Source organism: Physeter macrocephalus, chromosome 4 (assembly GCF_002837175.3).
Source record: "Physeter macrocephalus isolate SW-GA chromosome 4, ASM283717v5, whole genome shotgun sequence".
NCBI classification, from domain to species: domain Eukaryota; kingdom Metazoa; phylum Chordata; class Mammalia; order Artiodactyla; family Physeteridae; genus Physeter; species Physeter macrocephalus.
In genome coordinates this window covers 40,419,755-40,445,013 of record NC_041217.1, presented here as the reverse complement: position 1 = coordinate 40,445,013, position 25,259 = coordinate 40,419,755, and the positions used below count along the sequence as shown (strand labels likewise).

At 46.6% G+C, this 25,259-nt stretch overlaps 1 protein-coding gene and 2 non-coding genes across 13 annotated transcripts in view; 1 reads left to right on the top strand and 2 right to left on the bottom strand.

The window, feature by feature from the left end:
• Nucleotides 1-14,914, bottom strand: part of PIK3C2B (phosphatidylinositol-4-phosphate 3-kinase catalytic subunit type 2 beta) — a 60,505-nt gene extending 45,591 nt beyond the window's left edge. For 4 of the 11 annotated variants that reach the window (XM_028488541.2, XM_028488547.1, XM_028488542.2 and 1 more), the window contains exon 1: nt 14,782-14,909. The gene's annotated coding sequence lies outside the window, so the exon portion shown is untranslated. Of the gene's footprint in view, nt 1-14,781 lie in introns of all 11 variants that reach the window. The other 7 variants (XM_028488545.1, XM_028488544.1, XM_028488543.1 and 4 more) reach the window with 4 other exon arrangements.
• A 5,969-nt stretch (nt 14,915-20,883) lies between these two features.
• TRNAK-UUU (transfer RNA lysine (anticodon UUU)) lies at nt 20,884-20,956 on the top strand. The gene has a single exon. It is a non-coding gene; the product is annotated as a tRNA-Lys (tRNA).
• Nucleotides 20,957-21,248: 292 nt separating this feature from the next.
• TRNAK-UUU (transfer RNA lysine (anticodon UUU)) lies at nt 21,249-21,321 on the bottom strand. Its single transcript has one exon. It is a non-coding gene; the product is annotated as a tRNA-Lys (tRNA).
• Nucleotides 21,322-25,259: the final 3,938 nt, after the last annotated feature.

Here is a 25,259-nt window from a genome sequence, read left to right as displayed (position 1 = left end):
GGAAATCCAGAGAGGGAAAGAGGGAAGGCAGGAGCAACCAATCCCAACCACCTGCAGCTAAAGGGAGCTGGCTTCCGCTAAGAACTCAGCCCCGAATTTCATCTTCCAGGAGGGGTGGGGATACACAAAGTATTTTAGGAATCAGAGTCTCATGTTTCTTGCCTCCCCCATTCTCTTCCCCAATTCAGTTCCCTCCCTGACAGGCTCTGCTGGGTTAACAAATTCTCTATTCCCTGAGTCCTCAAGGGCTACCAGGGATTCTGTAAAAAAGCAAATATCCATGTAGGTCCCAGGAAAGAGTTGGGGTGGACGAGGGCCTGGGTCTTTGCTACTGTGCAGCTCATCCAGGAAGAGAAGGCTGGGGCCAGTACCGCTCTGTCGCACAACTCCACGGAGCACCCACGCTGTACTCTACGTGAATGACACCCTCTACCACAACAAAGAGAATGGCGCCTGCTGGAGTTGTGCACCTTGGTGGCCCTAGCTGTGTTCTCTTCTAGTATCCGTCTCTCAGAAAGTAGATGGAAACCATCTGAAAGACCATTTTCAGCCAGATTCCTTTCACCACCTGCATGCACTAATTGTTAACATTTCCCCACATTTGAGCACACTTTCTCCTTCTCTGCTTAACATTTTCAAATGTTAAGATGCAAACACTTCACTTCTAAATACTTCAGCCTGAATCTCTACAGAACTAGGACATTCTCCGATGTAAACACAATGCCAGTTAGCATACCAGCTAAATTTAACGTTGACGATACGTTAAATTGTAATTGTTATTATTTAACAATAATATTATCTAATATAGGGTCCACGTTTGAATGTTTGTAATTATCATCTGGAAAGTTCTTCAAACATACAAATTCCTGGCCCCCCTCCTGGAGGGTTTGATTCAGTGGGGTGAGACCCTGGACTCTGAACATTTCAAAGCCCCTCAGGCAATTCAGATGTGCAGCAAAGTTTGACACCAAAGACTAAGGTTTCAGGACTACCAGGAAGACAGGATGGAACTGGGGAAAGGAACCCCAAAGAGCACCAGGCAGTCAGCTGGTAAAGGAAGAGGGCATGCTTATGGCCAAGCAGGTCGGTGCCAGGGTCTAGGCGGCACCAAAGTCAGCCCACACAGCTGCCAGCAGATGGCTGGAGGTCAGCGGGGGAGGAAGGGGGTCAGGGCAGAGCCACACAATGGCTCAGAGTCAGAGCATGGAGAGAAAGGAGAGGGCACTCCCTCAAGTGAGCTGGCTCTGTTCCGTGCCTGTGCCAGAGAGGGAGGGGCCCCAGGGTCCAGCGATGTTGTCTTGCTGGTGGGTACCGTGTGAGAACTGCCCTGCTTGGGACAGACTAATGGGTCTCGGTCATCTCCCCAAATCCTGAGCCACAGAGCTGGATGCTAATGGGTGGTGAGTACCAGCTACGTGCCAGGTACCATGCTAGACCCAGAAGTATTCAGGTGACCATGGCACAATTCCAGGAAGCTTACGGTCTAACAAAGGTGACAGATGTATCATAAATAATTCAATCTCCCCTTTCGGGCACAAAGTAGGGAAGCTTGCATGTCCTGACCCATCTTCACTGAGCAGGGGAAATGGAGAGCTATCGAGAAAGGTGGTGAAAAATATGGAGGGTCTCAAGCCCCCAGCCTGTTAGTAGTTTTTACTAAGGGAAGATGACTCAGTTCTAGGACTGCCCTAGGAAGAGACCTTCAGTACCTCCTCTCAGGACAGAATGGTTCAAGGGGTTAAGGACTTAATCCCTTTGGCTCCCAGAGCTTTCTCTTCTGAGAGGACCCTGCCCCTATCTACCCCCAGCACCCACACTTACCCAGACCCCAAATCCCACTGGTTTTGCAGCCAGGTACTCGTCCCCCACCCCTCACTCCACACTCTGCTACCCAGCTCCGCCTCTCCCCTCCCACAGCCCCAGCTCCAACAGGGAAGTCAGCATACCCTGTGCCAGGAATACGACTCCTCCAGCAGGAAGGTATAACAATAAGTCAAGTAGGTCAGCTCCCTGCCTCAAACAAGATGTGCAGCTGATCCCTGCTTCCGTATTGAAAACCTACAGGTTTTATACAGCTCTACAAGCTTCTTTGATGTCAGGCCCATCACTGAGTCACACTCACCAACAAAGTCTTTCTCTTGTTTGACTATGTTCTCTCTGTGTGGTTCTCACTTAATTCCAAATGTGAGGAGACTGACTATAACTGCTTGCATTTTCTTCCCACTCATACAGCCCCTCTCTAGCATCCTCTCAGCCAAATTAAAGCAGCCCCATGTGGTTCAGTTTTGCTACTGGAACTTACTTTCCATTTCTCTCTTTCCTGGGCCTACCCTGGACTCTCCACCCATTGAAGCCAAAGTGGACACAAGAGTTAATAAAGGGCTCTCTGGGTCCTAAGAGAGCAGAGGGACAGGAGGCTGTGTGACACAGTTACTTACATCAGTTGGGTTTGCACTCAGAGTCCTGAGTCCCCGGTCCCGGCTCAGAAACCATTTGTGCAGCTGTTCTGTTCACACACACACACACACACACACACACACACACACACACACACACACACCATGGAATCCCTGGAGATCACAGCTCCTAGCACACACCCTGTAGATTTGGGATCTGGGTACAAAGAGAGTCAGTGATGGAAGAGGTGAGGCAGCTCGTGGCTCCTCTCAAAACTTTCCTTCCTAGAGTTGGCGATTAAGATGGCAGAGACCGGCACCAAGAGCTGGCAACCAGCTGCATGGAACGTTTGGCAAAAAGGAAAGAAAGGTCTTGGCCAGGAACCATCCCAGCAGCCAGGACAGCCACATCTCCCCTCTGTCTGGTCCACACTTCCTGCTTTCTCCACCCCCTGCCCTCAGCCACCGCAGCCCCAAGAACCAGGCCTTCTAGTTCAGATCGGCCGGGTTTCCTCCAAGGAGCACGGTGGTTAAGAATTACTCTTCCAGTTTCCTCGACCCTCCAGAGAAAGGCGGTGGACAGGACGGCAGAGGAAAAGAGGAGCTCCCAGGATGACCTTCCCTTAATAATCTGGCCTCCAGTTGAGAGGACTCCTGAGGAAACTTCTTTACAGACAAAGTTCACACCAGCCCACCCACGTGAGAAAAACAACCTGACATTTCCAAACAGCAGCATCTAGGAAACCTTAGCCTCTCTGAAGGTCCTGTAGGCTCCTGAAGCATAAAGGAAGCCCCTCCGGGAGGAGGATGTAAGAAAGTGGGTGGAGGAGGGGGCATGGGGACACAGCAGCCCTTCTCGGTGCCACTTGCTTGCTGCAAACCAAGGGCTCCTGCAAGGCTCAGACTGTCGCCTCTGTCACCTCCAGCTGAATCTCCAGTCCAGCTTCCCCAGCTAATGCCCTTTGGAATCCAGTTCTCCAGGATTCCTTTGTGGGCTGGGAAAACTCGCTAGAGGAGGTCAGCCCATTAAGCAGAATCCAGAAAGCAGGTCACAGCTGTTCCCGTCCAGCCGGGGCACCAAAGCACGGACCCAAAACGCCAGCAAGGCTCTGCTCTGCCTGGAGGACTCACCGGAGGGGAGAGATGAGAGGCAATGTCCTCCACCCCACGGCTCAGGTCCAGACTCCCCAGGTCCTCACAGCTAGGTGGAGCTAACCCATCAGAGTCTGCAAGGAGGAAGGAGGCAGCCCTGAGCAGCACATCAAATTACAGTCCAACCCCATGGCAAGCGGATGGGGTTGTATCTCAGGGTAACCACAGAGGTATCAGACTAACCAGAGTCTACCGAAGAATGCCAGTGAGACCATCCTCCAAAAGAATGACATCTTTGCTGGGATCAACACTCTGATCTTTAGGGAGTGTCTCCAATTCATTCAATTATAACAATTCTTTGGTTATTTTCTGGTAGCACCTTTCTTAGACATCTAAAAGGTAATCTCTCTTCTCCGTGACAGGGTCCTACTGTCTAGTAGAATGAGGCCCACGAAGGGTCAGCGACTTTGCCCTGGGTCTCACGGCGGAGCCACAGCAGGGTTGGGAAGGGCCCACAGAACCCATGTGGGGAGGTTACTTGGTGCTGGTCCTCAGAAACAACCCTGGCCCCAGCCCTGTGCTCCATCCCATGAGTACACACTTGGCACTGATGTGCCAGAGCCTGGGACGAGAAGGACCGAGGGACTTGGTCCCCAGAACAATTCTACAGAGTAGAGAAGGTGGGGCCAGCAGCCCCAGTGTAGTGGCACTGCCTGTGCCAGGGGGCAAGGACAGGCTGTGTGGGCAGCTGACAGCCACCTGCTTGGCTCGGAAGAAGGTAAAAGGCAGTCGAGCAGAAAAAGACTGAGCCAGTCATCCATGGGAACCTCGGAGGAGCAAAGACCAGCCGCCACACCATGCCCAGGGCAAGCTCCTTCCCGCCCTCCTGGTAGGGAGGCTCTGAGCCACTGTCCACAAGCCCTGCCCACTGCCCCTCTGCCACCACAGTCCCCAAACCAGCAATCTTGACATGCTGTCTGATAATACAGAATATCTGCAATTAGTGCCAAATCCCCAAATCAAGAAAATACCTGATAGACTGCAGTCACTCCCAGGGACCCAAAGCCACAGTAATCACACGAACTGCACACCTTCCCACACCCTCCGACTCACTCCCTCATTAGCTCCCTAAGAGCAGGAGAAGAAGCTGGCCTAGACACCACGAGGTGACAGCCTTAGTGCCACTGGCAAAGAAGCCTGAGAAAAGTAGACGGAAAGTTGTGTTTTTTGTTTTTTGTTTTTAAAGCAATGAAGTATTTTTTTTCTTTAAGCTTTTAAGTTCAGACTACAAATCTTATTCTATCTATAAATCTAATAATTTTTTTCCCACAACTCACACACACACACACACACACACACACACACACTGTATTTTATTTTTACAAGAGATAAATCAACTGACACCAAGCATTGTAAATGGATGACCACAACAAAAGCAACAATGATTGCAATTACCAAACACGAAACACACCCATACTATGTCATAATATTGACATTCAGTCCAGTAATCCTCCACTGTAACAGCTCCTTTACTTTGCAGTGAAAATTGATTTGTATATTTTTTGCCTCTGAGTAGACGGAAAGTTGAACCAGAAGAAAAAGGACAACAGGACCGCTAAGCTCCAGGGGCAGCTCTGGGCCTTCCCCGTCCACATTCCAGCATGCGGGGACAGGCTGGGCCAGCAATGAGAGCACCAGGGAGGGAAATGCCAGGGAAGGAGACTCCAGACACAAGAGCCCAGAGGGCCTTTGCCCAAAGGTCACCGGGCTTCTGGACAGCCTCAGGGACAGGTGTTATTTCCTAGGTCAGGGCAGAGTGGAGAAGCCCTGGGGTCCTCACAAACCAGGGTGGGAAAAGAAAGGGGTGTCAGCTCTCAAGTAGCCCCCTTCTTTCAGACCAGAAAAACACACACACACACACACACACAAACAAAACACCACCAAACATCTGATACTAATTTACACAGGGGTGTTAGAGGCCAAAGTGTTAGTCCCTCCCAGAGACGTTTGCATTTAAAAAGCAGAGTCTGAGGAGAGGGGTGCTCAACCTAAGGGAATCTGGAAGTGGTAAAGGAAATTTCTAGTGGCACTGGGAGAAATGACCCATTAAAAGGTAGGGGAGGTGAATCTCTGGCATAGGCCTTGCCTGTCCATGGCCTCCCCTGGTCCCAGTTCCTGAGCCCCAGGAATCTCTTGCCCCTCTCCAGGACACAAGTCCCCCCAAGCGCTGCCCAGCAGGCAGCTTGTCCCTTTAAGTCACTGACCGCCCCAGTACTTGGCCTTGGCTGCTGTTAGCCTGGCCTCACCCAGTAGCCATGAAGTTCCACTCCACTCTTCCTGGTAGCAGGCCAGACAGATGTCCTGTTCCGGGTCAGCCAAGGACACTGAACCCTGGGGGAGACCACAGATTCTCTCTTACCAAGGTCAAAGGAGAAACCCCACTCAGGATGCAGGGCCCTAAGAGGGAACTGAGAAATGAGATCCTCTTTGAGATGGCCTCAGTGTCCAGAATCCCCAAACCACAGGGAAAGGGATACTGAGATGGGGGGACTGGGAAGCGGGCAGTGACCCTGACAGTGCTAGACCACTGGGGATCCCAGCCAGGGCTCCCCTCAACCTGGTCACTCCCTAGACCTGTCATAGTGGTAGTTCCAGTACCCTGGTCTAGACTCCCCAGTCCTATTGCCCCTCCCACCTGACTCTTAGGGCCTGAAAAGCCATGGGTGCAGCTGGAGGCACTTTTCTCTTCCTCCTGCTTTCTCTCTCCTCTTTCCACCCCAACTCAAGATCCTCAGAAACCTTCCCTGGTCAACCCTTTCAAACTGTCCTTTCTTCTTTTACTCTCTCAGTGTCTCCCAAACACTCTGATGCTGCGTGGGTGACATGACTGATTAAAATGGGGGTGCCGGTGTCTGGGGCACAAGAGCAACGCATTTGCCTTGGATGGTGTTAAAACAACCGTTCTGGGCTTCCCTGGTGGTGCAGTGGTTGAGAGTCCGCCTGCCGATGCGGGGGACACGGGTTCGTGCCCCGGTCCGGGAAGATCCCACATGCCGCGGAGCGCCTGGGCCCGTGAGCCGTGGCCGCTGAGCCTGCGCGTCCGGAGCCTGTGCTCTGCGACGGGAGAGGCCACAGCAGTGAGAGGCCCGCGTACCGCAAAAAAAACCCAAAAACCACAACTGTTCTGCATCTCTGCACATGGAGGGGTTAAGAAGATTTATTTTCTAAATAGGAAGTGACCTAGGGGATGGGGGAGTAGACGAGGGGTCGTGTCAGTTTCTGTGTTGCCCTGTATATGCCCTAATGCCTTTCTCCCATCTCCTATGTCCCACTCGCATGGGAAGGTCCCAAGGGAGACAGAGCCCAAGTCTATACCCAGCATGGGGACACTCAGCAGAAGAGTGGACCAGCTGCCCACCTGGCTCAGTGTAGCACACTCACATCCCACCAGCCCCACCTTCAGGGGGCCCTTGCCCATGTGACCCTCAGTTGGGGTCTACCAGGGTAGCAATAGTCAGAGGCCATTCTCAGCAGGGATTAGCTGCATGCCTGAAGCTGAATGAGAGTAGCCAGAATGTGACTGAATGTGCAGGCATAATGGAACTAACCATCCTTAGCTACCTTGCTGAAATACCATTGCAATGTATGTAAACTCCATTACAAAGTCTGGCAAATTAGTACTACACGGATATGTCCACTGTCGTGCCTGGAGTCAGGGTATCACACTTCGTTTTGGTGAAAAGAAAGAGAAGGTAGTTTGGGGGGCGGGGCGGGGGTGGGCGTACAGAGAGGGAGGCTAAGTGAATACGAGCATCACAGAAAGAGGAGGAAGGAAACAGACCTCCCCCACCCACCCCAGCATTTTGTGCCAGGTATTGTCTTGTTTAATCCTCATAACAATCCTTAACTGTGCATATTATTATCCTTATTTTATAAAAACAGAAAAGGAATTGAGTAATTTGCCCAAGGTCACACAAGTAGTAAAAGATACTGAGTCAAACTGTTGTAAATCATCTACACTTCAATAAGCAAATAATAAAATAAATAACATTTAAAATTAGAATAGAGCTTCCCTGGTGGCGCAGTGGTTGAGAGTCCGCCTGCCAATGCAGAGTACACGGGTTCGCGCCCCGGTCCGGGAGGATCCCACATGCCGCGGAGCGGCTGGGCCCGTGAGTCGTGGCCGCTGAGCCCGCGCGTCCGGAGCCTGTGCTCCGCAACGGGAGAGGCCACAACAGTGAGAGGCCCGCGTACCAGAAAAAAATAAAATAAAATTAGAATAAATAAAAAAAAGTTAAACTGAATCTTGTTTGAGGCCAAAACTGTTTGAGGTCTTTTTCCCATCCTGCCATGGAGACCCAGGCATACTGCATTTTATCAAATGTTCAAGCTGATATTGGTGACTATTCTGGTACACCCCCAAGCTCTCCCCAAACACCAACACACTGTGTCACTGTCTCAAGCCACTGAAAAAAACAAGCAAATAAATAAATAAGCAAGCAAGCAAACAAACCCTAAAAACCAGACCCACAGTTTTGCAGATAAGAGAACCAAAGACTGCAGGGGAAAAATGACTTGCCTGAAGTCACACAGGTAGTCAGTGGCAGAAGTGGAACGGGAAGCAGGTCTCAGACTCCCACTCAAGTGCTCTTTCCAGACTGAACCACAACCAATCTTGTCCGTTCCCAAAATCCTCCAGGGAAGAAAGTCCCTCAGCCTTTCTGTTCTAACCTCTCTCAAACTGGTCCATTCCTTTCCAAGATTCTGATTACTTTCATTAAGTGAAATAACCTCTAGAAAGCACATCTTAAGCACCAAAAAATTATTATTCCTTTCTGTTACCTGACCATTAGAATAGCGTCCTAGCTAGCCTCTCTGTCTCCCCTGCCGACTCCTTCAGGTATCTGCACTCCGGTGCCAGGGAATCCTGCAGCACAACTCTGATCATGTCATTCTTGCAATGAAAAACTTCGTCTCTCCCCTTCCTTATCAGGTCCTCAAGACCCCCCACACTGAGTCCCAGCCCAGTCCCCTGCATGCCCCCCAAAACGCTGATGGTTATTAACCATTCTCCAGGGCCCCATGTTTTCCCACAAAACTTCACTCATGCTAGTGTCCTCTACAAATACCTGCTCTTACATTAGAGCCTTCTTTCATCTCCTACGACTGAAAGTGACTTTGCTCTCTTTTGGACATCTGTAAAATTTTTAATGTATCCCACTGCATTTATATTGTTTTGTATTACCCCACTGGTGATTAGAATGAAAACAACCTACCCATGTAGGTACTTTATAGTTACAAAGCCCTGTATAGATATAAGCCCATCAATCTTACGAAAAAAATTACCTCCTATTTATCTTTGTCTTCCTCACAATGCTCAATATAATGTTTTACACGTGGCACAGAGCTGTTAAATACTGTGTTCTGAGGGTGGTCTGACCAATCCAGAGAAGAGTTATCACTTCCCCGTTGTAGCGTCAGAGATTCTGAAGCTGAATGAGGACGGCAAAATTGTCATTGGTTTTTCCAGATCGATACTCCATAGCATTTATTAGATTCATTTATTAAATTTATTAGATTTATTAGCCCCTCAGAATTTAGAGACCCCCAAAATATTAAGCACTCTAGTCCTAGCTTCTATACTTTTATGAAATGCTGCCCAAGATTACACCAACTCCTGGGGCAGCCACAGGACAAGTGACTCATATTGAGCTTATAGAATTACCTCACTATGTAAAGAAACTCATCCGTTCACTTGCATTTTTTGGAGTACAATGTGGTTACCTCAAGGTCAGGGGCCATGCTGAACTCAAGTCTGTATCCCTAGGGTTTAGCACAAACCTGCTATTGGAAGATGATAGAATAATTGTGACCACCACCGTTTACTGAGCCCTTGCCACGTATCAGGCACTGTTCCAGGCAGTTCGTTTTGTCTGTCCTCTTCACTGCTGTGCGCTGAGGAGAGTGTCAGGTTCATCGTGTACATTCAATGCATAACGGGTGATGGATGGATGAATAAAAGGTAAGATGCAAACTCCTTCAATGCCTCTGGCCAAATTAAACTACTTTCCCTCCACCTCTTTCACCTCTCCCTTCATCCCCCATCCCACCCCAATGCCTACTCATTGTTCAGATCTCAGCTAACATTTCATTTCTTCCAGGAGGTCTGACCACCCTAAATGGGCCACTTACGAGTTCTCAAAGCACCCCACAGTACTTCACCCCCTACACCCAGCCTACTCACTTGTCTATGTTCCCAGCCCAGCAATACGTTCTGGAAGGATGTGTGTCCTAGTCACTGAAAGCACCGAAAGTCATAAGTAAGCACTCAAAAGACATCTGTTGAATGAATGGATGAGCTCTTTTTAAACATTATCTGACAGGCTTTCATTACTCTTGTGATCATTTCTTCCACAGACGACTTTAAGAAGAACACTTGCTGCTGTCACCTGGCTCTTGGGGAAGTCCCATCTCATGCAGAACTTGGGCCTCGTTGACATTTTTTCCTCACAGGTCCCTCCAGTGTAGCACAGAAGGAACACGGGTTCTAGAGGTATCCTGACCTACACTCAAACTTTGGCTCTTCTTTCATTAGTTGTACAATCTTAGCCATGTTTCTTAATCTTGGTTTGAATCTAAACCTAAGCTTAACCTCAGTTCTCCCATCTGCAAATGGGGATGAGACAATTTCATTATCATCCATTTCCTCCAAGGATTGGGGGGGCGCTGTGGAATTAAGATAAAATTTGAAAAGCTCCGGGTAGACAGACACTCAGTGCTGGTGGCTATTCTTCTTTATCACATGCTCTTGCCTTTCTTGGTAGTTGAACTTTTCCTCAAGTGGCTCCTTTTTGCCTTCCTTGTTGGGACCATCTACAACAGCATAATCAAAATTGTACTTCAGAGAATTGCCAACCCTTTGGAACCACTCTATCTTTCAAAGTCTCTTGTCAGGGAACTGTATCCATCTTTTCTCTTAATAGAAAGGAAGGAAGGAAGGAAGGAAGGAAGGGAGGGAGGGAGGGAGGGAGGGAGGGAAGAAGAAAGAAAAGAAAGAAAGAAAGAAAGAAAGAAAGAAAGGAAGGAAGGAAGGAAGGAAGGAAGAAAGGAAGGAAGGAAGGAAAAGAAAGAGAGAGGGAGGGAGGGAGGAAGGAAGGAAGGAAGAAATCTGCCTTATTGAATTCTAAAGTGAAAATCTGACACCCTGGTTATAATATTTTGGGGAAAATATAGTTGCCTTCTCCTAGGTTCCCATAATATCCAATTTGCAAAAAATCTCTCCATTTTGGGTCAGAATTAAATGCACTGTAATAGTGCTCCTAGTACTTTAACTTCTTTTACCCTTTGGAAGACACAACAGCATGGCAAGTCAGGAATGTGACAGACACTCTGCTTTCAGAAAAGTGGGGATCTCAGAGATGTCTCAACAGTGGCAGGGCTCCATCATTACGCCCATCTGGGTTCTAGGTTAATTTGGACCCGAGACGGGAAGAGCTCATATCTATTTCTTCGCCCTAGCAAGGCAAACTGTACTATTTCCTCAAAATGGAATCTCCTTGGCTCTCTATTCTTTTCCCCTCACTCTGTGCCTTCTGGTTTGCTGTCAAGGGTACCAAGTAGACTAAGATAGAAAGAGAGGAAAAACTTGGCAGGAGAGGTTGCCTCCATGCAAGCTTACTCCTGGTGGGCCTGGGGAACATGTGTGAACAGCTCACATGCCTGGCACCCACCTCCACTGTGGGGAGGATACAGAAAGAGAAGCTAACCTGTAAGACAGGATCCATGGGGCAGAGACTTAGAAGGAGGCACAAAGCATGATGGGAAGAACTGCCAAGCAGAAAAGAAACCACTGCCCAGGAGATTAGTCTCACAGTGACTAGGGATGGCTAGGGTTCAGAGAGAAAGGTCCAGGAGGAAGGGAGTTGAACAATGTTTTCGAGAAAGAAGAGTGGCAGGTGTGAAAGTTAAAGAGGAAGGAAAAGAGTTTCCAAAGAAGCAAATGATTTTTGGCTTCTCTCTGAAACACTATGAAGCCTCTGCTAGGTAAGACTACACCTACTACAGGAAGTTCTCAGGAAGATGAAGGATGAATTGCTAAAGATCCCTAGTCAAAGATTCTGTATTCTGCCTTAGGGCTATTGGGAGCCCCTCTCCTCTTCCTTCTCCATACCTCAAGAGCCTCTGCCCCAACACTGATGTCCTGTGTCCTTAATCTCTTTAACAAAATCGAGATTTGAGGACAGTGAATTCCATCACCATGAGAGAAGAGAATTTCCCAACAATGAGAGGGTCAACTGATAGGCCACTGATAGGTACATTCTAAAGTGCCAAAGGATAGGTCCTTTCATTAGTAGTAAAGTGATCTGTGGGGCAAGTTCCAGCATTGTTAGTAATCATGTGACCTTGGGAGAGTCATTTCTTTGTAGGAAAATGACTTTCCAATTCTAAAGCTATATGAGATCATAGGAAATGCAATAATTAAGGAGGTACCATGCTGGACCTACTATGCTAGGTGGAGGAAATTTGCCCTCCAGGGCCTCTGTTATCTAAGGTATGTCCCAGTCTGGTGACATTTCACAAGCATTCAAATCAAGGAATCCAGTATGAATGAATTCTGTAACTCTGCTTCCCCTTTTTCTTCTCCCAAGACCCAATATCTCCCTGAGAGTGGCACCCAGGTTATGAGCACGGGGTCTGGGGTGGGATTGCCTGCTTTGAATCTCTTCTCTGTCATTTACTAGCTGGCTGACATCAGTAAGTGTCAGCTATTATATTATTTGCCAACTCAGTACTACCCTGTCTATAGACAGTAGCCAGCCTTTGGGGGTGTATGTCTCCCCCTGATTTCCTACAAATATCATTAAGCAGATTTCCCTTCTCTCCCAGTTCCCATTCTACCAACCCTTTAAAGAGAAATACCCAAAGAATAGTTACCTTGGCATTGTCATATCACTCTTCCCTTAGTCAGAAAAGAAAGGTTCCGGAACATTCTCTATTTCATATCTCTTTCTTCCCCCCCCCCCCCCCCATCCCCACCAACTTTCCCTCCCTCATTACTGAGACTAAACTCAGGATGAATAACCTACATTTGTATAGTACTCTGCAGTTTTCAGAGTGCTTTTGCATACATGATTTTATTCAGTTCATGGTAAGCAGTGTATTTCATCCTTAAAACAATCCTACGAGCCAAGGGTATTTTTTTCACCATTTTACAGGTATGCAAACTGAGTCTTAGGTTCACAAGTTGTCCATGCTCACACAGCTAGGAAGCCAGGCCTCCTGACGCTGAACCCATCCACTGTTTTCTCTACTACTCCGCATTATCACGTCCAAGTTCACATCCTGGGAACATGAGGAGCCTGAAGTTTATGGCCAGTTACAAACCCCCAAAGGGAACAGAGATCCCTCATTTTTATTCCTGCTGGCTAGCAGGGCTGTCCATGCTGAATGACCATACACATGAGATGCCTGCAAAGGGCCAGGCCTAGGTGCGGTGGGGAAACCACAGAGAGGAGACCAAAGGCCCACAAGGGTGTGGGGTATCTGCTAGAGCACCACTACACCATGGCCAAGGACACAGGTATTCCAGGTATTCCAGGATAATCCCAAAGGAGAACCCCAGGGAAAAGCCTGAGGACCCAGATAAACTGAACCTTCCTCACCCCAGCACACCCCGTGGGCCTCCCTCACCAATGCTTCCAGGGAGATGGAAATGGACAAGCTCCCTTCTGGCCAGGGCTGAGAGCCTGATCAGATTCAGACACACACACCCATGCACACTCAGCAGTAAATTCAGAGCCATGGAAATCAAACCTTGGCTCACCCAAAGGCCAAAGGAGAAGCAGCCACAGCTTCAGTCCAGGGTTCCGGCTCAGAGCCACCATCTCCTCAGACGCTGGCGGCCAGGCAGAGCTATAAACTGTGCCTCAACTTAATTTTTCCAAGGACACAACCCCAGATGGGACCGCCAGGCTCTGAAGAAGCTTCAATTCTGAAGCATCATAACCTCTCTGTTCTGGGATCCAAAGCTAGAACTGGGGAGGGAGGAGTATTTGGGGATCAGGCTTGCCACGCCCTGGACCATTTCTCTTCCAATATCTTTCCAAGGCCTAGTGCAGCAATACAGTAAGTTTTCATTCAGCGACAGACACAGGGTTGGAATTCAGTGCAAATTACTCACATCTGCTTGGCCACAACCCAGACAGTCAGGTAGTTTAGAGAGAGAAGGAGGGGCATGTTGGCCCACTTCTGGGACCCTGGGTAGTTGTGTGCTAAGGAATCTGGGCCATGCTGGGTCCAGCCTGCACAGGGTACAAAATTCTCCAACAGAATTGAGAAAAAACATCAGGGCAGCCGAGACAATAGAGATTCCACCCCAGGCACGACTGGTGGGACTGGGGCAGGGAAGTCACAAAGACCCCACAAGGGGGTGGAGATGGAGAGAGAGAAGGTTGGCCTGAAGGAGCACAAGCAATGGCAGATTCTTCACACACGCCCCTCAGCCAACTAGGGTGTGTGCACTAACCTCATACATTTGGTAACCTCTTCCCACAAACCAGGAACCTGCCAAGCCCCTGGGCTTCCCACCCTACCCCACCCCACCCCACCCCAGCTTGGCAGCCTCCCTTGGGCTTCTTGCAGCTGCGATTGCTCCCCAACATCAAAGCCACCGATGTCGGAGCTGAAAATGAGAGACAAGTACAGGCCAGGAGAGCAGCGCCTCCCCCAAGGCTCCGGAACTCAGGCCTGAGGGCCCCTCTCCCTCTCCCAAGCTTTCTCCTTTTGCTGCAGTATCCTTATAAGGGAGAAGCCAATTCTACTATCCATCTGGCTAAAAAAATGTATATATTTCCCAGGCTAGATGCTGACTTCCCACCCACTCTAAGAGAAAGCACCCCCCCACCACCCTCACTTCAGGGCAGGTTTTGCTTTTTATTTCGCATTTTAAACAAACAAATACCCAAACCACTGGCTGGTTCAGGTCGCCTTGCAGCAGCTGGGAGCCAGGAAGTGTGTTTAGAAGAAAAGGGGTGGGGAAGAGTGTGCCCGGGGTCCGAGACGCCCCGAAACCTCTGGAGCGGGCAGGCAGTGGGGGCTGGCAACCTGCTCGGCGCGGGACTGGGGCTCCGTTCCCACCGCGTCTGCGTCCCGCCACCGGGAACCTTCGGTTCCTTCCATTGTTGCCCCTCGGCTGTTGCCATGTTGGAGGGAGAGCCCCTGACCTCCGCTCGCTCCACTCTGCGGGAAATCTGCAGACCCCGGGCCGGTGCTCTCGGCTGGGTGCGCGTCTTACCTGTGATCACTGCGGGTTTCCTGCAAAACCCGACGTGTCGTGTGCTCGGCGACCTGGGCTGCTGGCTCCACGGCTCCGGGCGGCTCCGGCACCCACGCGAGGCGGCCGCGCACCGCCTCCTCCCGGGCCGCTCCCCCTCCGGGCTGCACGCGGCGGGCGCCGGCCCCAGGGTTCCCGGGGCAGCGAAGAGGCAGGAGAGGGCGCGAGGACCAGCTCGCAGCGGCGGGGGGGCGGGGGCGGGGAGTCCTCTAGGCCGAGAGCGTGAGCGAGCCCGCAGAGTCAGGCAACCCCAGGTGAGACAATAGCGGGAGCAGCGGGCGAGAGCGGAGAAGCCATCTCCCGGAGACCCGGCGCACTGCACGGAGACGTGAGGCTCGGCCAGACCCGGCCCGGACAGGCAGCCGCCAGCCGCGGCTCCAGCCCGCAGCGCCCACTGCGCCGCGAGCGGGAGGATGGGGCGGGTCCTGGAACCCTGACCTCCCTCCCCTCCCCTCCCCTCCCCTCCCCTCCCCTCCCCTCCCCTCCCCTCCCCTCCCCTCTCCTCTCCTCCTCTCCCTCCCTCCCTCCTTCCCTCCCTTCCCTCCCAGTGCGTGGGGGGAAGAGAAAAGCGCTGGCGTCAAGTTGTGCTTCGGGAATCCAAGAGCCAAGATTTCCACTTTCCACTTGCGTGAGGGTTTTTGCAGATGGTCGTTACTTTTCCCTGCTGGGACCCCTTTGCTCTGTGTCAGATGAATGGCAAATCATTCTACTGGAAATGACAGAGTTTTGAGGTCCAGTTATCGGTTTGCGGAATTTCCCCCCATCATTAAGATAGAGATGCCGGAAAGAGCCCCTACCTTGAGGATGGAGGTGGCGGTAGGGGGAAGCTGTCTCGACGCTTTGCACATTCAAACTCATTCGTTTTTCTATTCGCCCTAGCGGGTCTTCTGACCCGAGCCCCAGTAAATAGCAATCTACAACCTGAGGGGGCAGCGGCGGCAGTAGGTCCTCCAACCCAACTATCGCAGGGGAAAAAAATCTTTCATAGTGTATTATATTTAAAATTTTGACTCAGTACCTTTGTTTGAGCAGTGGTCTCTAGAAGAATTTTCCTAAGGGCTCCACCCAAAGAAACAAATAGTTGGCCAGATCCTCATTTGCATTTGGTTTGCATAATAACTATGATCTCCGATCTCAAAGTACATTTTCCTCAAAACTTGAATCTTTTTCTCCCCCAAGGCCCTCCTTCTTTCTTGCCAGACTATGATCAACACCTGGTTCTCAGCCTCCCTCCCCTGCAGTCAAGACTCCCAGACTCTGATCAGATACCCAGGACTCTGCAGCCAGGGTTCCCAGGGAAACATCTGCAAACCTGCCCCTTCTACAGCTTCTCTGCAAAGCTGCCCCTAGTAGCTTTTAAATATTTGTTAAAAGCTACTATTCCAGCTGGTTTTGGGTTCACTGGAGTTTTGTGGGTTTTTTTTTTTAAGGGTGTCGGAAAGGCCTTTTTAAAAAGATCAGGGGCCTTTTAAAATTTCCTCACTAATATGAGACTTCAACAAACGCAACACAAGTCTTAGATTCATAGACTTATAGAATTGGGAGAGACTCCAGAGCTCAAAGGAGGATAAATATTTGTTGGGAAGGGAATTTGAATAACCAGAGGAAGTCCTATGTAGGGGAAGAAAGCAATATAAAAAGTGAGTTCATGATTCAGAAGGATCTCTTGGGATATTGTTCCGTTCTCATATAAAGTGAAATCTGGGCAAATGCAAAGGACCCTTAATTGCAGGCAACCTTGAATGAGACAATGGGAGGAGAAGCTCATGAAAGGAGATGTGACAGAGGCTCCTGTTTCTTTTCTACTCAGTGTGCCGTGACCTTGGGTAGTCCAATTCACCCTATGAGCATCAATAGTTCCATCAGCTTCGCTTACCACTCAGGGCTGTTGTGAAGATCAAAGGAGAGAATGTAATGGACCATTTTGATGACCGCAGGCAGCACGTTCTGCATGTATCATGATGTCTACATGATGCTATTCCTGATCCTCGAGAGCCACAGGGGATAAAAACATGCATTCATTCACTCACTTAGTCACTGCTTGATCACAACACAAATATTTGTGACAGCTTACTGTGTGCCTGTTATCAGGCTAAGTTCAGAAGCCTGAGAGAACAGAGTAGCATAGGGCCACCAATGCTCCAAATTTGCTGGAGTGAAGAGTCTTCAGGGAAGAGCCAACAGGAAACAGGCCTGCCTGGGTCACTGGGGGATCATATTAAAGGCTTTATAAAGCATTTTGGTAGGGAGAAAATTTTGTGTTATAAGAGCAACCAGGGCATATCAGAAAGTTTAGGTTTGTCCTGTAGGCGACAGAGAACCCAGCGTGTAGACTGGGAGTGATGTGATCAGTGACGTGCATATTACACAGGAGGACTTGGAAGACACACTGCATGTCTTTCTTCCTTTTGTCCCTGTAGATCCACTCTTGGCCTTCTGGCTTCCTAGAAGGGGTGGGCCAGTGGGGAGCCACCGCAGGAGAGTGGGAGGGAGGGAGGTCAAAGAAGTCTGGATATTTCTTCCTCAGGATCCTTCTCTTTGGATTCACTGTGGGATGGCTGCCACCCTCAACCAACGATCACAGCTTCCCTCCAGGTGCTTCCCCCTCCCTTTCAGCCCCTCTCCCTCCCTCTTCCTTTTCCTCTTCTCTCTTAATTTACATAATCACTTACTCCCTTCCTTTGACTTTCAAGCCAGGGAGTGGAAACTCCTTTTCCTGCTGGTTCCCGGGTACTGCACACTGTTCCTTGTGGTTGTCCTATACCCTGCCAGCCCTTTGTAAATTGTTTCTTCAAATTGGAGTATGCCATTGGCATCCTGCTAGGTTAGGAGTACTGGCTTGGAGCTCGACAAGGAGGCCGTGTCTACATTCAGAGTTCAAGATCAGAGAATCTCAAAGCTGGGGCGGGGGGGTGAAAAGGAAAGGACAGATACAAGAGAGAGTCAGGAAGTCAAAACTCAATAATATTTGATAATGTATTGAATGTAGAGATCATCAGAGAGGGGGAGGAATGTAGAATTACTTCCCACTTGATGCCTTAGGAATTGGTGGTAGGTGGTGCCATTTACTACATGAGGGACTGTAGTAAGACAGGGCCCAGGTGTGGGGGGAGCAACCATGACTTTAATTTTGGACATGTTGGATTTGCATTGTCTCTGGAATGTTTAGGTGGGGATATCTAGCCGACTTTGGATTTATGAAACTAAATTGAAAGTAGAGGTGTGGACAAGTGATATCAATTTTGGACTCTTCAGTTCATAGATGATCCACAAAGTTATGGGCATATATGAGATCACCCAGGTGGGCATATAGAGGAAGGAAGAGGCCTGCAAAAGAGATCATTGAGAAGAAATAGCCAGGTTGATAGCAGGAAGAAATGAGACCTCAGAGTGTCAGAAAGGAGGATAGGAGAAAGTGTCAGGAGAGAGGGATGGGGACACAAGTGCAGCAGAGACATCCAGGAGGGCAGGGCTGAAAATGCCCTTTGGAATGACAAGGAAGTCAGTGTCTGAGCTCTAGGTGCTGTGCGAGATTCTTGAGTTGCTAGCCTTGCTGTGTCCTCAGGGAGGAGGGTAGTGGGAGAGAGGTTGGATGGCCCACCAGAAACCCAGGCTGCTCTCAGTTTGGAGTTATTAGGCCAAAAACACAAAAGGAGACTTTTCAGAACAACTTCTCTGTACCACGCATCTTCTCAGTACCTTGTATTGGTCTCAAACTTCAAAGACTGTATACAGTGATGGTGAACTACTGGGTCTCTGAGTAGGCAGTTACATTAGGCATTGGTTTGGGGACCCCTTTCTTCCTCCCTTTCCCAGCTCTGATACAGAGGTGATGGCGATTTTCAAAGACCGTTGAGTCTGATGAGTAGGAGAGCAAAGAGCGTCGCTTTAAAAATTAGTGGGAGAAATTTAGCTTGCGGTGGGGGGGCGGGGGGGTTTCCACAAATATAGAATCTGTGAGTTTAGACTGCCCTCTGGTGGGAGAAATAATTTCAATAGTCAATGTGAATGAGAAGCTTGATGAAGCACACAGGAAGATTTCATGCTAAAAAGGAAGATAGCACTACTTGGTGGCGTTTTGTAACGCAACATAGCAAAAGCAGATTCAGTTCATGCTACCTCAGGTGGGACTTTACAATGTTAACAAGTCAAATTTCAATTAGACTTTCAAACTTTGCCGTTGCCTATATGATAAAATTATTCTCCTTCGACTGAAATAAACCCCGTCAGCTGTCTCTAACCCCTCACTTCCTCTCTACCTCCCTCCATTCCAGCCAGATTAATTTATTCACCATTCCCTAAACACTATTTTCATTCCTCATTTTCCTTCCAGACTTATTGTTTTCCTTCCCACTGTGTCTAGCTCACTGCTGTGGAAATAGGTACTCAATAAGCAATTCATGAGTTAATCTCAGTGTATTTAAACAACTGGTTTATTATCCTGGAGGAAAGGGAATATGATGTAACAAAGCCATTGGGCAGGAAAAAAAAAACTTTATTTCTGCCCCTTTAGGACACTGGACAGGCACCATTTCCCTTTCTTAAAAAAAAAGTTAGGTATAATACATTTCCACATCTCATTCAAACAAACAGAGCAAAAAGTTTTTCTGTATCTAACCCATGAGTGCTCAAAATGTCTGAATAAATGCCTGTCTGGCTCATTACAATTTCCTCTGCATACCTCTGACAGTTACTTGTTGAAACTCAACTCCGATCCTGAAAACTTAAGGACCCCTGTCCTCATTTTATACCTACTGCTTTTCTGGCCATTCTCATCTCCTGCTACTTCCTGCACTTGAATTCTTATTACTGCATTTATTACTTTTTAAAAATTAATTGCTTAAACGTCTGCCTTCTTGCCTAGACTGTGAACAGGATCCGTGTCCTATATATCTCTGACTCTAGAGCCAGCACAGAACCTAAGCCATAATAGATGATCAATAAATGTTTGTTCAGTTAAATTGTTCTTTCCTGCTGCATTTTGAGTCTATTCCTTAATCTTATTCACAGTGGGAAATGTAACAGAGTAGTAAAATTTTAGATTTAGAAGGTATCTTACAGGTCATCTAATCAATTTCCCTCATTTTATAGATGTGGAAACCCAGGCCTGTTTAGGATCACACAGTTTGTTAGTCTTTGTTCTAAAAGAATCAGACAATTGTAGGAAACAAACTCCTACAACTGAGGCTGGGCAATTTTGTTCATTGTGTTCAGAAGCCTCAAGTTCCCAGAAACAAAAATGAATTCCCTTATCAGTCTTGAAATTTCATAATCCTGTGTTCCACACCCTATGCGTCAGGGTTGATGAAGTTGATTTTAGGAAAAACTAGGCTGATCTGGAGATTTTTATTCTTAATACTCCACGTTGCTTCCACTGGTACACACTTATACTGCTTTAGAAGGATTCACCTTGTGAGTCTGACTTGAAAACTGCAACTTGCCGGGAAGAGGGAGAAAGGCAAAAATTGAATCAAAATCTAAATTAAAGGTCTAAACTCTCTTTCTCTCAATCTAAATTCACACCCACCTTTCCACAGTCACTTCTGCTGTTTTCCTATCTTAGCTCCTCTGTTCATGAATCAAATGTATCTTTCCTTCTTTGTGCTAAGGAATGCTTGTTTAACAGCTACATCATCTAGTGAAGGGAAATATATTGTTCATTAACAATATGGGAAAAATACTGTAATCTGGTTCAGTAGAATATAACTACAATTAAGAAGTCCTATCAGGGAAGTAATATATGGCAGACAGAAGAACTGTAATAAAAAGAGGTTGCAGCTGTCTGAGTTTTTAATGTTCGTCTTGGTTGCCCATCTCTGTAATTTAGTACCGCTTGGTTTTAGAGAGCTTAGTAAATATTGGAAATTTACAAAACACGAACTATGAAAGAACTTGAAGAAAACATGTATTAAGTAAATGGAGAAAAATATAGAAAAGTGAATGTTTTTCTTCATCTTGCTGAAAAAAATACTTTAACACTAATTAAAACCTAAATTTAATCTGTGAGAAGCAATTTATTAGAATACTATCAAGTAAAAAGAAGAGAAAGTGTCTTTAGTGGGCGCCCGGATAGCTCAGTCGGTAGAGCATCAGACTTTTAATCTGAGGGTCCAGGGTTCAAGTCCCTGTTTGGGCGTTCCTTTGTTTTCTTGTGCCTTTCTTAGCTTACTACATATACGAAAATCTCAATGCCACAGCGTACTTCTACCTTAAATCGAATCAATTTCATTTTTCACTGATTTCAGAGTATGCTAAATAAACATATTCTCAGAGAAGAAAAAGAAGCGACTACCCCCAAATCACTCAATTTCTTGGCGAGTATGGAGGTTTTGCATGGTAGTTTCCCAGCGGGAAGGAATTTTTTTTCCTTCAGGTTTCTAGTACTTGAGAAAAGAAAAAAAAAAAAAAAAAAACGAATGAAATTCAAGCGCCCGAACAGGGGCTTGAACCCTGGACCCTCAGATTAAAAGTCTGATGCTCTACCGACTGAGCTATCCGGGCGCCCACTGAAGACACTTTCTCTTCTTTTTACTTGATAGTATTCTAATAAATTGCTTCTCACAGATTAAATTTAGGTTTTAATTAGTGTTAAAGTATTTTTTTCAGCAAGATGAAGAAAAACATTCACTTTTCTATATTTTTCTCGCGAGTAAGTATTCGTGCTACTGTATCTTACTTAAGAAGGAGGAACCTTGTGTAATCGATTCCTTCCGCCGGCATTTTGTGAAACTGTTTTAAAACCAATGAAGCTCTGGATTCATATGCCAAGAAAAACAAGATAGACGTAAATCATGCACCTTTCAACAGCCTTACCAGTTAACTCAAAACTGCGAGACACTTATGTACCCAATAACCATTATTAGGTAGACTTCTTTGATTTGTAACCTCTCTAACAGGTCCAGGATTAACAGAACGGCGAGGTATGTCACGTTTGAAGAGTTGTAGTGACACCAGATCTGTTATGCTATTGATAATAGGGTGGATATCAGTTCTAAAACCTACCTGACAATAACAACAAAAAATGAATCTCTCTAAGAGAGAATACAGATGTGCTGTTCTGAAGCTATTGGATTGAACTGTGTAGTATAAAGTGGGAGAAAGGACCCTACAGAGGGATAGTGGGATTGTCCTGTAGGTCCCTTAATGGAGTCCAAGTAATTTTACATGACGCAAACCCTGGAGTAGGTCATCCCCAAAGGCCTTGAGGGCAGAAATCCTACTAAACCAGAGCGGAAAGCTGAACATACCAGCAGAAAGACATTTTATTGATCTTGGCATTGGAGGCTCTTATGTTCCACAGCCACCAGTAATCTGAGCACTGCCCTTTGCTATAGGGTTGGCGCGGAGAAGGTGGGGCTTAGAGTGAGACATTAAAGTGTTTTCGTCAGCTGATGTTGCTTTGCCTTAATTCCATCTGCTTAACTCTGACTGCTTTAGAAGTGATTGCTCTGGTCCAACAATTCCACTCATAGGAATTTGTCCTAAAGAAATAATCAGGGATGTGCAAAAAGACCTGATTACAAGAGAGAACGTCAAAGCATTTTAATTGGAAAAAATTGTAAATGACATAAATGGCTATATAAATTATGGTACAGCCTTAATAAGGAATGATATGCAGCCATTAATAATCATATATAAAAGAACACAACTTGGGAATAATTGTAAAATATTGTTAAGTTAGGAAATAGTTCAAATAAAAAAATTTAAGCAACAAGGATATATTGTACAGCACAGGAAATTATAGCCATTATTTTGTAATAACTTTTAACAGAGTATAATCTCTAAAAACACTGAATCACTATGTTGTTCACCTGAAACTAATATAATATTGTATATCAACTATACTTCAATTTAAAAAATTTTAAAGTGTGCATATATGTACACTGAAAAACTGAAAGGATAAATGCTCTACGTAAAGCCTGGGCTCTGAAGTTAAGTGCCCCTTTTTGAATCCTTATTACCACTCTGTGATCTTGAGTAAGATATTTCTCTGTCTCAGGACAATAAAGTGATTGCAAGAATGAAATAAGATAGTTTACATAAATTGCTTAGAATAGTGTCTGACATGTAATAAGCATTCATGAAGTTACATAAAGAGTTAATAGCAAAGATATAACAAGATCAGACTCCATGGATTCTGTTCTTCTATCATTCTCTGACACTACCCAACCTTCAACAATTGCTTAACATATTTTTAAAAATTAATTTTTATTGAGGTAAAATTGACATTTAACATTATGTTTCAGGTGTACAACCTAAAGATTTGATTTGTATACATTGCAAAATGATCACCATAATAAGTCTCGTTAATATCTGTCACCACACAGTTACAAAAATTTTTTTTCTTGTAATAGAACTTTCAAGATCTACTCTCTTAGCAATACAAATATGTAGGACAGAATTGTTAACTATAGTCATACTGTCTATAAGGCTTAACACACATTTGTTCTTTTATTGAAGTATACTTGATTTACAATGTTGTGTTAGTTTTTGGTATACAGCAAAGTAATTCACATATATATACACACACACACATACTTTTTCATATTCTTTTCCATTATGGTTTATTACAGGATATTGAATATATCAGTGCTATACACTAGGATCTTGCTGTTTATCTATTTTACATATAGTAGTTTGTATCTGCTAATCCCAAACTCTTTTTTGTTTTGTTTTGTTTTTTGAGGTACGCGGGCCTCTCATCGCTGTGGCCTCTCCCGTTGCGGAGCACAGGCTCCGGGCGCGCAGGCCCAGCGGCCATGGCTCACGGGCCCAGCCGCTCCGCGGCATGTGGGATCCTCCCGGACAGGGGCACGAACCCGTGTCCCCTCCATCGGCAGGCGGACTCTCAACCACTGCGCCAGCAGGAAAGCCCCCAAACTCTTAATTTATCCCTCTGATCTCCTTCCCCTTTGGTAACCATAAGTTTTTCTATGTTTTCTATGTCTGTGAGTCTGTTTCTGTTTTGTAAATGAGTTCATTCTATCATATTTCAGATTCTGCATATAAATGATATCATATATTTGCCTTTCTCTTTCTGATTTACTTCACTTAGTATGATAATCTCTAGGTCCATCCATGTTGCTGCAAATGACATTTTTTCATTCTTTTATGTATATATTTACCACATCTTCTCTATCTCTTCATGGACATTTAGGTTGCTCCCATGTCTTGGCTACCGTAAACAGTGCTGCTATGAACATTGGGGTGCATGTATCTTTTCGAATTATAGTTTTCTCTGGATATATGCCCAGGAGTGGGATTGCTGGATCTTATGGCAACTCTATGTTTAGTTTTTTAAGGAACTGCCATACTGTTTTCCATAGTGGCTGCACCAATTTACATTCCCACGAACAATGTAGGAGGGGTTCCCTTTTCTCCACACACTCTTCAGCATTTATTTGTGGACTTTTTTAAAAAAATTAATTAATTAATTAATTTTTGGCTGTGTTGGGTCTTCGTTTCTGTGCGAGGGCTTTCTCTAGTTGCGGTGAGTGGGGGGCCACTCTTCATCGCAGTGCGTGGGCTTTTCTTGTTGCAGAGCACGGGCTCTAGGCACGTGGGCTTCAGTAGTTGTGGCAAACAGGCTCAGTATTTGTGGCTCGCGGGCTCTAGAGCGCAGGTTCAATAGTCATGGCGCAAGGGCTTATTTGCTCCGCGGCATGTGGCATCTTCCCAGCCCAGGGCTCGAACCCGTGTCCCCTACACTGGCAGGTGGATTCTTAACCACTGTCCCACCAGGGAAGCCCCTTCTGCCTATTTTTTGATTGGGTTGTTTTTTTTTTGTTATTGAGTTGTGTGGGCTGTTTGCATATTTTGGAAATTAATCCCTTGTCAGCCTCATCATTTGCAAATATTTTCTCCTAGTCCATAGGCTGTCTTTTCATCTTGTTCATGGTTTCCTTTGCTGTGCAAAAGCTTGTAAGTTTGATTAGGTCCCATTTGTTAATTTTTGCTTTTATTTCTATTGCCTTGGGAGACTGACCTAAGAAAACGTTGCTACGATTTAAGGCTTAACATATGTTTGACTGGAGTGGAGGGTGATGTAGAGAATTTGGAAAGCTGACAATATTGAGTTATTAATAATTTGGGCAGAAGAATAACTTTATCCCCTAAGCAATGGGGAGCTATTAAAATTTTGACTCATTAATGTCCCAATTTCTCACTCAAAGGAACACACATTAGATTTGTTCCATTCATGTTACATTAAAAACAATAACAAGGACTACCATATTAAGTATTCTCTGTAAGAATCAAATGACCAGAGCTAATCATCCACATAGGGCTAATGGTAGAATGGTTTCTAAAAGTGGCTGTGTGTAGATGGGATGTTGAGTCATCAAATTAGGAATATTAGATTGACCTTTCTTTGCTCAAAACCCTTTGAGTCTTCCCTGCTACTTATTGAATAACACATGGAACTTTTTAGAGCAGCATTC